The sequence below is a fragment of the Garra rufa genome, chromosome 13 (genome assembly GCF_049309525.1).
Source record: "Garra rufa chromosome 13, GarRuf1.0, whole genome shotgun sequence".
NCBI lineage: Eukaryota > Metazoa > Chordata > Actinopteri > Cypriniformes > Cyprinidae > Garra > Garra rufa.
The window spans coordinates 12,416,121-12,425,658 of record NC_133373.1 but is presented as its reverse complement, the minus strand read 5'-3'; positions in this window follow the sequence as shown (position 1 = coordinate 12,425,658).

Below are 9,538 nucleotides of genomic sequence, written 5' to 3'. Positions count from 1 at the left end.
TAAGGATCGAAGTTCACATGGAGACTGAATAAACAGTTTTAGAATAGGACAATGTTTGGCCGAGATATAACTATTTGAAAATCTGGAATCTAAGGGTGCAAAATAAATAAAAAAAATATAAATATTGAGAAAATCGCCTTTAAATTAGTCCAAATTAAGTTTATAGCAATTCATATTACTAATCAAAAATTAAAAGGAGTAGTTCACTTTCAGAACAAAAATGTGCAGATAATGTACTCATCCCCTTGTCATCCAAGACGTTCATGTCTTTCTTTCTTCAGTCATAAGGAAATTATGTTTTTTGAGGAAAACATTTCAGGATTTCTCTCCATGTAATGGACTTCTATGGTGCCCCCGAGTTTGAACTTTCAAAATGCAGCTTCAAATGGCTCTAAACGATCACAGCTGAGGAAAGAAGGGTCTTATCTAGCAAAACGATCGTACATTTTTGTTCTGAAAGTGAACTACTCCTTTAAGACTTTTGTTTGGTTTTGTGATCCAGGGTCACATATAATGTATGAGGACTGTAGAGTGCAAGTCAATAGGAAAACAAAGCAAAAACCCAAACATTTTGGCGTTGGCTAGGGCATGTCTGGAAAAAGAAGGCTTGTCCACCGCTCTGAGATGTGAAATTGTGAATGTGGCTAAATGGAGAATTCGGGTTTTTAGCGCCCCCTAGAATAAAGAAAGTTTGTCACATAAAAACCCTGGCTTTCAACCGACAGAGGGCGCTGTTTGCAAACATATTACATTCACAATTCATTCATTCACGTTTCTCAGTGAGAAAAACGCGTCTATCAGGCAACCAACTGCATCTGCGCTGCAAGGTCTTCACAATGTAAACTGCCTTTTTAAATTTTCAACAAAATCTAAAAATCACTTACTCATTCCTTTCTGTTACTTGTTTTTATCATGTAGCTCGAATATGAGTTAACCTTTGTCCCAGAGAAGCCCACATTGCCCTTAAATATTAATTCTGAAAGTTTGAGAAGATGATAAATGTGCAGTTTTGAGGAGGCGTCAGTATGACTTGTAATAAGGCTATTTTGCCACCTACACTAACAAGCCACAATCCCACCTGCATGTGCTGAAACATGCTGACATCAAGTCACTTGCAAACGGTTTTTATTAGTCAAATTAGTATATTTCACTACTGTTGAAACAAATCCTGGAAGTGCATCGTTTAAACATTATGCAATAGATGCATTTTTGCATCATTTAAAAATGATCACCTCACATTAACACTGACATTCAACAATGCTTCACCAAAGTGGCACATCTACAGGTCAGAAGTTAAAGTTAGAAAGAAACATTGAGTCAAAAATATTGCAAATATATGTTTCATTAATTAATTAATACTTGATTGGAGTGGTTTTAAAGATCATTATCAGCAGTGGCTCTCAGATATTTTTTTTCCATTATTGTCTAACACAATTATTTATTTTGTAAGGAATTTCCTCTGGTATTTCTGCTGCTTTTTTGTTTACAGTAACTAGAAGTCTTAATACATTCCAGTTAATTAACCAAGATCTGTTTTGTGATTATAGAAAATCCAGATTTTATGCCACAATAGTGATTGAGGGTAAAAAAAATCAGTAATTGAATTAAATCTAAAGAACTAAAGATTTATCCAAAGATTTCTAGGCAATTGCATTTTTTTGCATTGTTCCCAGTAACCGGTAATGGCGTCCATTTTTTCAACGCAGCAAATACCATCCAGTATGTCCTGTCCAGCCATCAGCCTGACAAATGGAGTTGTTCATGCTCACCTGTCACCTTCATGATGGCTAACAATAGATCTTATGTTTATGTCATCTCAGGTAAAACTTAAGCACTGGACAACATGATTCTCACTTGTCCTTAAACATCATACAAATGTGACCATGGACCACAAAACCAGTCACAAGGGTCAATTTTTTAAACTAAATAAGCTTTCCACTGATATATGATTTGATACAACTAAAAATCTGGAATCTGAGGGTGCAAAATCGCATGTAAAGTTGTCCAAAAGTTCTTAGCAATCCATATTACCAATCAAAAATTCAGTTTTGGTATAGGAAATTTACAAAATATCTATGGAACGTGATCTTTACTTAATATCCTAATGATTTTTGGCATAAAAGAAAAACTGATCATTTTAACCCATACAATGTATTGTTGCCTATTGCTACAAATAAACCCAAGCTACTTAAGGCTGGTTTTGTGGTTTGGGTCACAAATATTTTTTTTTTAGGTGGCTGCTGCTCTCTTCAGTCTACATCTCAACCTGTGACTGAACAGGTTTCCTCACCTTTCAAGAGTGAAAGCGAGTGGAAGTGAGCACAGATGTTAGACATCAATCCTATTACATACTTTTGTGTGTTGAACTTGGATGGTGAACTGATTTTAACATCATGCATCTCCTGCAGCTCAGAGGAAACTGTTCCAAGCAGCAGTATAGATCACCAAAAAGACCCGGCTGGAGAGGGTGGACAAAGAGCCTGACGTGTCTTGCAGTGTTGATGTTGAAGTTCACTTGGATGTTTATTTCAACATTATTATATTTCACAAAAACAGAACTAACGGCCAATGAGGTCAATGTTGCCTAATAATAGAACAGTAGATGGGTTTAGTAATCACTTACAAAACCAAAATGTATATACTGGGACATATAATGTAATATATTAAAGTCTGAGTAAAGCAATATTATGTATGTGTTCTGAGTTTGTAACGCCACAGGATTGAAGGTTAAAAATGCAGTGTCAATCCAGCTTTAAAGAGCTCTACATGATCCCAGCCGAAGAATAAGGGTCTTATCTAGCGAAACGATCGGTTATTTAAAAATAATATGCAATGTGCATGCGTACTCTGTATATTCCAGTTCAATACAGTTAGGGTATGTCGAAAAACTTCCATCTCATTTTCTCCAACTTCAAAATCGTCCCACATCGTTACATTAGTAATGATTTTTGTTCTGTAAGTGGAGAAATCCTTTAAGATATTGCTTAATAATATAACAGATGGGTTTAGTAATAATGTAAATATGTAGGAAGGAATATATAATGTAATATATTAAAGTCTCCATAAAGCAGTATTAAATATGTGTTCTGAGTTCGTCACAACACAGAAAAATGTGTTATTAACTACCCGGCTAATTTTGAATGATTAACAAAAATGGCAAGTAAATAAAACTAGTTATCAAAATCTCGGAAAATAAACTCTCAAACGCTGGGGGCGTGTCCACTTTCAGCGCTGAAACCACGCCCACTTACAGGAAAGGTGCCGCCTTTCTCATCTGTCAAATAGAAATACATTTAAAAGTGCACTGTGTAATATTTAAGATGATCTCTAGACAGAGGTGCAATATAATATACTTATTCCATAGAATGTCTGGATACTGGATTCTGATTGGCTGGCAGGTGTGCAGTAAAACCGTTTAATGCACAGGTAGTTCCAAGTCAGTTTAATCACCGTTCTATATTAATGCGCTGCTTTAATTGATGCACGCAAAGGCACAGAGAGAGAGAGAGAGAGAGAGAGAGAGAGGTCGGAGATCTTATTAAAATAGCCTACTAGATCGCTACATTATATTCCTCAGCAACGGGGTGGTAAAACTGCTGTTTTTGAATGAATTGTTGTTTGTAGAGAGAGACGCACAGCATGCAGGCAGGTAACGTTACGCACACACACAACTGTCATCTCTCTTGCCTTTACACTCTCTCTTGGTGGCTTCGCGTTGGGCGGTTATTAGCCTCCACGTCGTGCATTTAAAATCCTTTAATGCACGGCAAACCGTTGATTATCCCTTACATAACTATGTTTTCAGGGGTGTATAAAGACCTTACTTAATGAACCATTATGTTTTTATTAACTTAGAATTATCAGTTTATATCTACATACACCGCAGGTCCCCTCACATGGAAGTCGCCGTTATGTTTCTACAGTAGCCCTAAACGGACAAACTGCTCTACAGATCGCGTTTCATCACTGTTATTTTTGCAAAAAAACACTGACATAAGGATGAACAAGTAACAGTAATATTCACAATAACATCGTTTTATTGAATGGTTAAGTAAATATAATTCCTTAAATTACGTTTTAAAAGAAATCTCACTATTCGTTGCCGTCAAAAACGGCGAGATTTTAATCCTGTATCGGCTACCGTAGTTCTGTAAAGGGAGGGGTGAGCGGTGGACTGTTGCAATTCACAACCTCAACGCTAAATGCCGCAAAAATCTACACACTGCACCTTTAAAGGATTAGTTCACTTTCATAACAACAATGTACAGATAATGTACTCACCCCCTTGTCATCCAAGATGTTCATGTCTTTCTTTCCTCAGTCGTAAAGAAGTTATGTTTTTTTTGAGGAAAACATTTCAGGATTTCTCTCTTTATAATGGATATGGATGGCGCCCCGAAGTTTGAACTTCCGAAATGCAGTTTAAATGCAGCTTCAAAATGCTCTAAACGATCCCAGCCAAGGAGGAAGGGTCTTATCTAGCGAAACGATCGGTTATTTTAAAAACAAATTGACAATTTCTATACTTTTTAACCTCAAATGCTCGTCTTGTCTCATCTCTGCGCAGCACATGCAAACTCAGTGTGATTGAGGTAAATCCAGTTAGGGTATGTCTAAAAACTCCCATCTTGTTTATGTCTTCAATGTCAAAATCGTCCTATAATGCTGTTTTTACCTTTTTTGTAAAGGGAGTTTAAGTTTCTTTGTTTGTTCACTTTGTAAACACTATGTCGGTACTTTTGCAGCGATTTAAAGCAACACTAAGTAACTTTTCCCTCAACGCTCCCTCTACAGGTTGGAAGCGGAATTGTCCATTACCGCTGTCGTAAATAATTTAGCCTACCGTCGCTTCACATGCACGTTATTTGTTTGGAGGCTATCCAGGACCGGCTTTGGAAATAACGATGTCCAGTGACAAGGTAGATATGTTGTATGGCTTTATGAAAGTATAAAAACGAAATAAAACATAATAATGACATTGTTTGCTATTTATTTTTTGTGTGAAACTGACATAATTTTGAAACGGTCTAGCAATAGCCAGATAGGTTTACACAAGGAAAAAAAAGTATTGCCTAACAGTTTAGTATGTAATAGCCATTTGCATTGTCTGGGAAAATCTTGAGAATGTTATTGTAGAATGTTATTGTCTTGTTTTTTGTGCGACTAAAGTTCTAAATTACGATTCATGCCTACAAGTATTTGACCTTCACACAGTTACCGTAATACGTTCGTAATTTAGTTTCCCAGTCAAATGTCCTCCATCGCCAAAAATCAACTCACAACTTCACTAACTCAAGCATGCTAGCAATCAAAAACGCTAAACACAAACTAAGAATGAACAACTTTGGAAACGATCGAACATTTGGGGTGATTTTGGCAGTTATTGTCATAATTCACTGCATTCAACTCAGAACATCAGTGGTAGAAAACACTGTATAAACACAAACTTATGTAACATGAGCCAATCGATATAAAACAATCTACAATGCATCGTACACAGATCTATGCACACTGTTGGGGTGAAAAAAGATTATTACTTACAAGTCCAGCAACAACAATGCCATGTGAGCATCAGTGTCGCATCTTGTTGCCTCCTTCAACTCTCGCCAACGAGTGAAAGCCGGTCCAATGTTGACTCTAGTTTGAGCTCTTTCTCTATCACGCTCCCGTTTTCTTTTCTTCGCCACCTCCGACACACTCTTCCTTTTCTTTGCAGGCTCCGTCATGACGAAAATTGTTCAAGCTACCTGCTGCTAGGTATCTTCCATTTAGATGTACCTGCCGAGTATGCTCCACCCAGAGAGCCTTGCAGGATGCTATACCTACCGGCTTTTGTGAAGCCTGCCGTAAAGCAAGTCGCATTTGTAGTCTAATTTGAACTACAAAACCGCGACCCGACGACCCAAACTTACATAGTGCTGTTATGGCTGATAGAGGGTCGCGAAGCGAATACGAAAGTGCCGTTTCACCCTGTTATGAGTTGATGAACCACTGACATGAGTTCGGAAACATTATTTTAAGGTAAAAAAAAAACTACTTAGTGTTGCTTTAAGGTGATTTTGAAGTTAGGGAAGAAAACAAGATGGGAGTTTTTAGACGTACCCTAACTGTATTTATCTGAATCACACAGACTTCGCATGCGCTGCGCAGAGATGAGACAAGACGAGCATTTGAGGTTAAAAAGTATATAAATTGTCAATTTGTTTAGAAAATAACCGATCGTTTCGCTAGATAAGACCCTTCCTCCTCGACTGGGATCGTTTAGAGCCTTTTGAAGCTGCATTTAAAGTGCATTTAAAGGGATAGTTCGAGCATTTAAGACATGAAGTTGTATGCAATCCTTATCAGCACTATAGTGTATACACACTGACCCACACTGCGTTCACCTCCCTGGTCAGAGTTCTGGCCGCTGGAAGTTTTTCAAGAAAGTAGTCACGGTTAGTTTCCGGGGCCTCAAAACTGTGCGTTTTTACGTGAAAAAAATATATGCGTTTCAAAGCTTGATTAATTTACATCACAAAAAACACTCCTGACAAAAATCATACCTCAATTTTAATCGGCACTATATTATTTCCGTTTCCATCAATCCGCGCTGCTGTCAGTTCGCACGTTCAGATCAGCTGTTGATAGCGCGACTCGCTGACAACATGTCTGACTACGAAACTTCTGATGATGAAACCAATTTTAGCACAATGTCAGACGGAACAGACGATATATATACATTTTTATATTAGACCTCGTTTCATGTGATTTCCACAGGAGTCTAAACATCAGATTGTTTACTGTACAGTTTAGACATGGGATCTCCAGCCCTCGTGAGCTACTGTCTTGCTGGTTTTAGTTTTTCTCTGATGCAACACACCTGACTCAAATCAACGGGTAATTAGCAGGCTTGTACAGAATGTCTCATTTGAGAAAGGTGTCCTGTCATAGGAAAACATCGAGCTGCAGGAATGTAGCTCACGATGACCGGAGTTGGAGATACCTGGTTTAGACCTAACGTTACCTGTATGTGACTTCAAGCACACTTATAAACACGATGATACCGACACACGTTCTGCATAGTTACAGACAATAACAAATATAGCAAAGCATCATATTTTGTTGTGTTATATAGATTCAATTAAAATCATTAGTGATGACATTTGCCGATTTTCTCACCACATAGACAGTCGATTATTGTCGATGCTATCACTGCCCCGGTTAGAATATTCTCAGTGTAACGTTAGCCTAAAAACCGACGTTAGCTTCAAAATAAACCTGTCGTATGCGACATAAAGTTATAAATAGAGCTTACCCGTGGTACTGGTACAGCAGAACTCTTTAAAATCCGTTTTTTGATTTTTCCTCCTTGGTTGGGGATGTAATCGTCTTCGCTGAAGTGAGCACTGCACACACGAAAATCCTTGATACTGGATATTTTAGCTCCCGCAGAGTAGCCGATGGCAACCAGCCAAAGCTGTCTCATAACTATATCAGAAACAGGAAAACGATGGAATCTGAACGGCGATCCCTGCACATTCTTGTGGTCACAACCTGGGAATTTACAAGTTCGCCCCATTGTTAATTTTCTACTTTTTACGTCGTTGTCATTCGAGTGTGTAATGGAACAGCTGATCGGAACGTGCGAACTGACAGCAGCGCGGATTGATGGAAACGGAAAGAAAATAGTGCCGATTAAAACTGTGGTATGATTTTTGTCAGGAGTGTTTTTTGTGATGTAAATTAATCAAGCTTTGAAACGCATATATTTTTTTCACGTAAAAACGCACAGTTTTGAGGCCCCGGAAACTAACCGTGACTACTTTCTTGAAAAACTTTCAGCGGCCAGAACTCTGACCAGGGAGGTGAACGCAGTGTGGGTCAGTGTGTATACACTATAGTGCTGATAAGGATTGCATACAACTTCATGTCTTAAATGCTCGAACTATCCCTTTAAACTGCATTTCGGAAGTTCATACTTCGGGGCGCCATCCATATCTATTATAAAGAGAGAAACCCTGAAATGTTTTCCTCAAAAAAACATAATTTCTTTACGACTGAGGAAAGAAAGACATGAACATCTTCAATGACAACCAGGTAATATTAACATGAGGCAAAGTAGTAACCAATGGCGAAACACAGATGCTGAATTTACACTGACTGTAAGTAATACATTTCTATATGAAACTAGTGGTTGAATTTTTCAATGCAGTTTCAACAAACCGCATATTAAAAGCGGCTAGAGCTCCGCAATTAAATATATATATTTCCTCCACACAGCTTTCCTTACAGCTGTGTGAGAGCGAGCTGCTCTGTGAAACAGCCAATCAGAGCAGAGCTCCTCATTAATATTCACGAACCTTCCAAATAAGGCAAAAACAGACAATTTCATTCTAGGGACAAATCCTAGGGTTGTAAATGGACCTGTAAAACCGTTTCTGGAGATTTTTTGCCCTTTCCTATGCCAAATACCTTCTATGTAGATATCAGAGAACAATTTAAAATATTGCATCAATGCATTCTATGGCACCTTTAAGTCAACTTTTGTTTAAAAAATATTATATTGCTGGCATAAAATGGGCTGAAAATGAAAAATCACACTCATTTATAAAGGCAACAGCAATAATCAAAAGATGAACATTTATTATTAAGCACATGGACAGAAATAAAAGACAATTTAAATGTGTGTGAGTGAATACAGCATAGTTTACAATATTACATACATTTAAACTCATTTAACAAGCATTTTAAACATTAAAAATGGAGCATTTAAAAGTAGCATTTTAATGTAAGTGTATTAAACCATTTTCTGTAATCACTTTTCACAGAAATAGTTGTAATTCTTGGGCTGGTGTGTCGGGGTGAAATCTGAGCCAGTGATGGCCTTCTGTACGTAGTTGAAAGATGCCGTGACTGACCTGCCCATAAACAAACAGTACTGAGATGAGAGAACATATTTTAACATTAAATTAAATTAAATTCAGTATTATAAAGAATAAAATCTATTTATGTTATGCAAGGCAAAAGGCATTTCCATCATGTGCAATGAACAACCACTGCTGATGCATTTAGCTGCTGACACCTCATCCTTGTATGCTGCGTTGCATAATATAATACAGTTTACAGCACAGTAAAGACTTTAGAAATGAAATAAATTGTATACAAACCTTTATTTCGCTGAAGAAGTGCACCAAATCGGCAGAGACTGGTTTAACCCAGCGGTTGGGTAGAAAAAATTACTCATTATTTCATAACCTATCAAAAAAGTCCCAGCAGCATATAGAAAAATTACCCAGCACATAGATTAAAAATAACCAAATAAAATGATCCAACATTTGGGTAAAAAAAAAAAATAAAATAACCCAGCATTTTTAGAGTGTATATAACACAGATAACACAGGCTAGTGTGTATGTAAAGTCTTTATGTAATGTGAATGGAAAGTCTTCGTGGTCTTTGCATTACACAACATCACTTACAGCACTCAGTGTATAATGTTTTCCTTCTTTACAGCAATCAACAAATATGAAGACCTTTATATTGTATAGTACACGAATC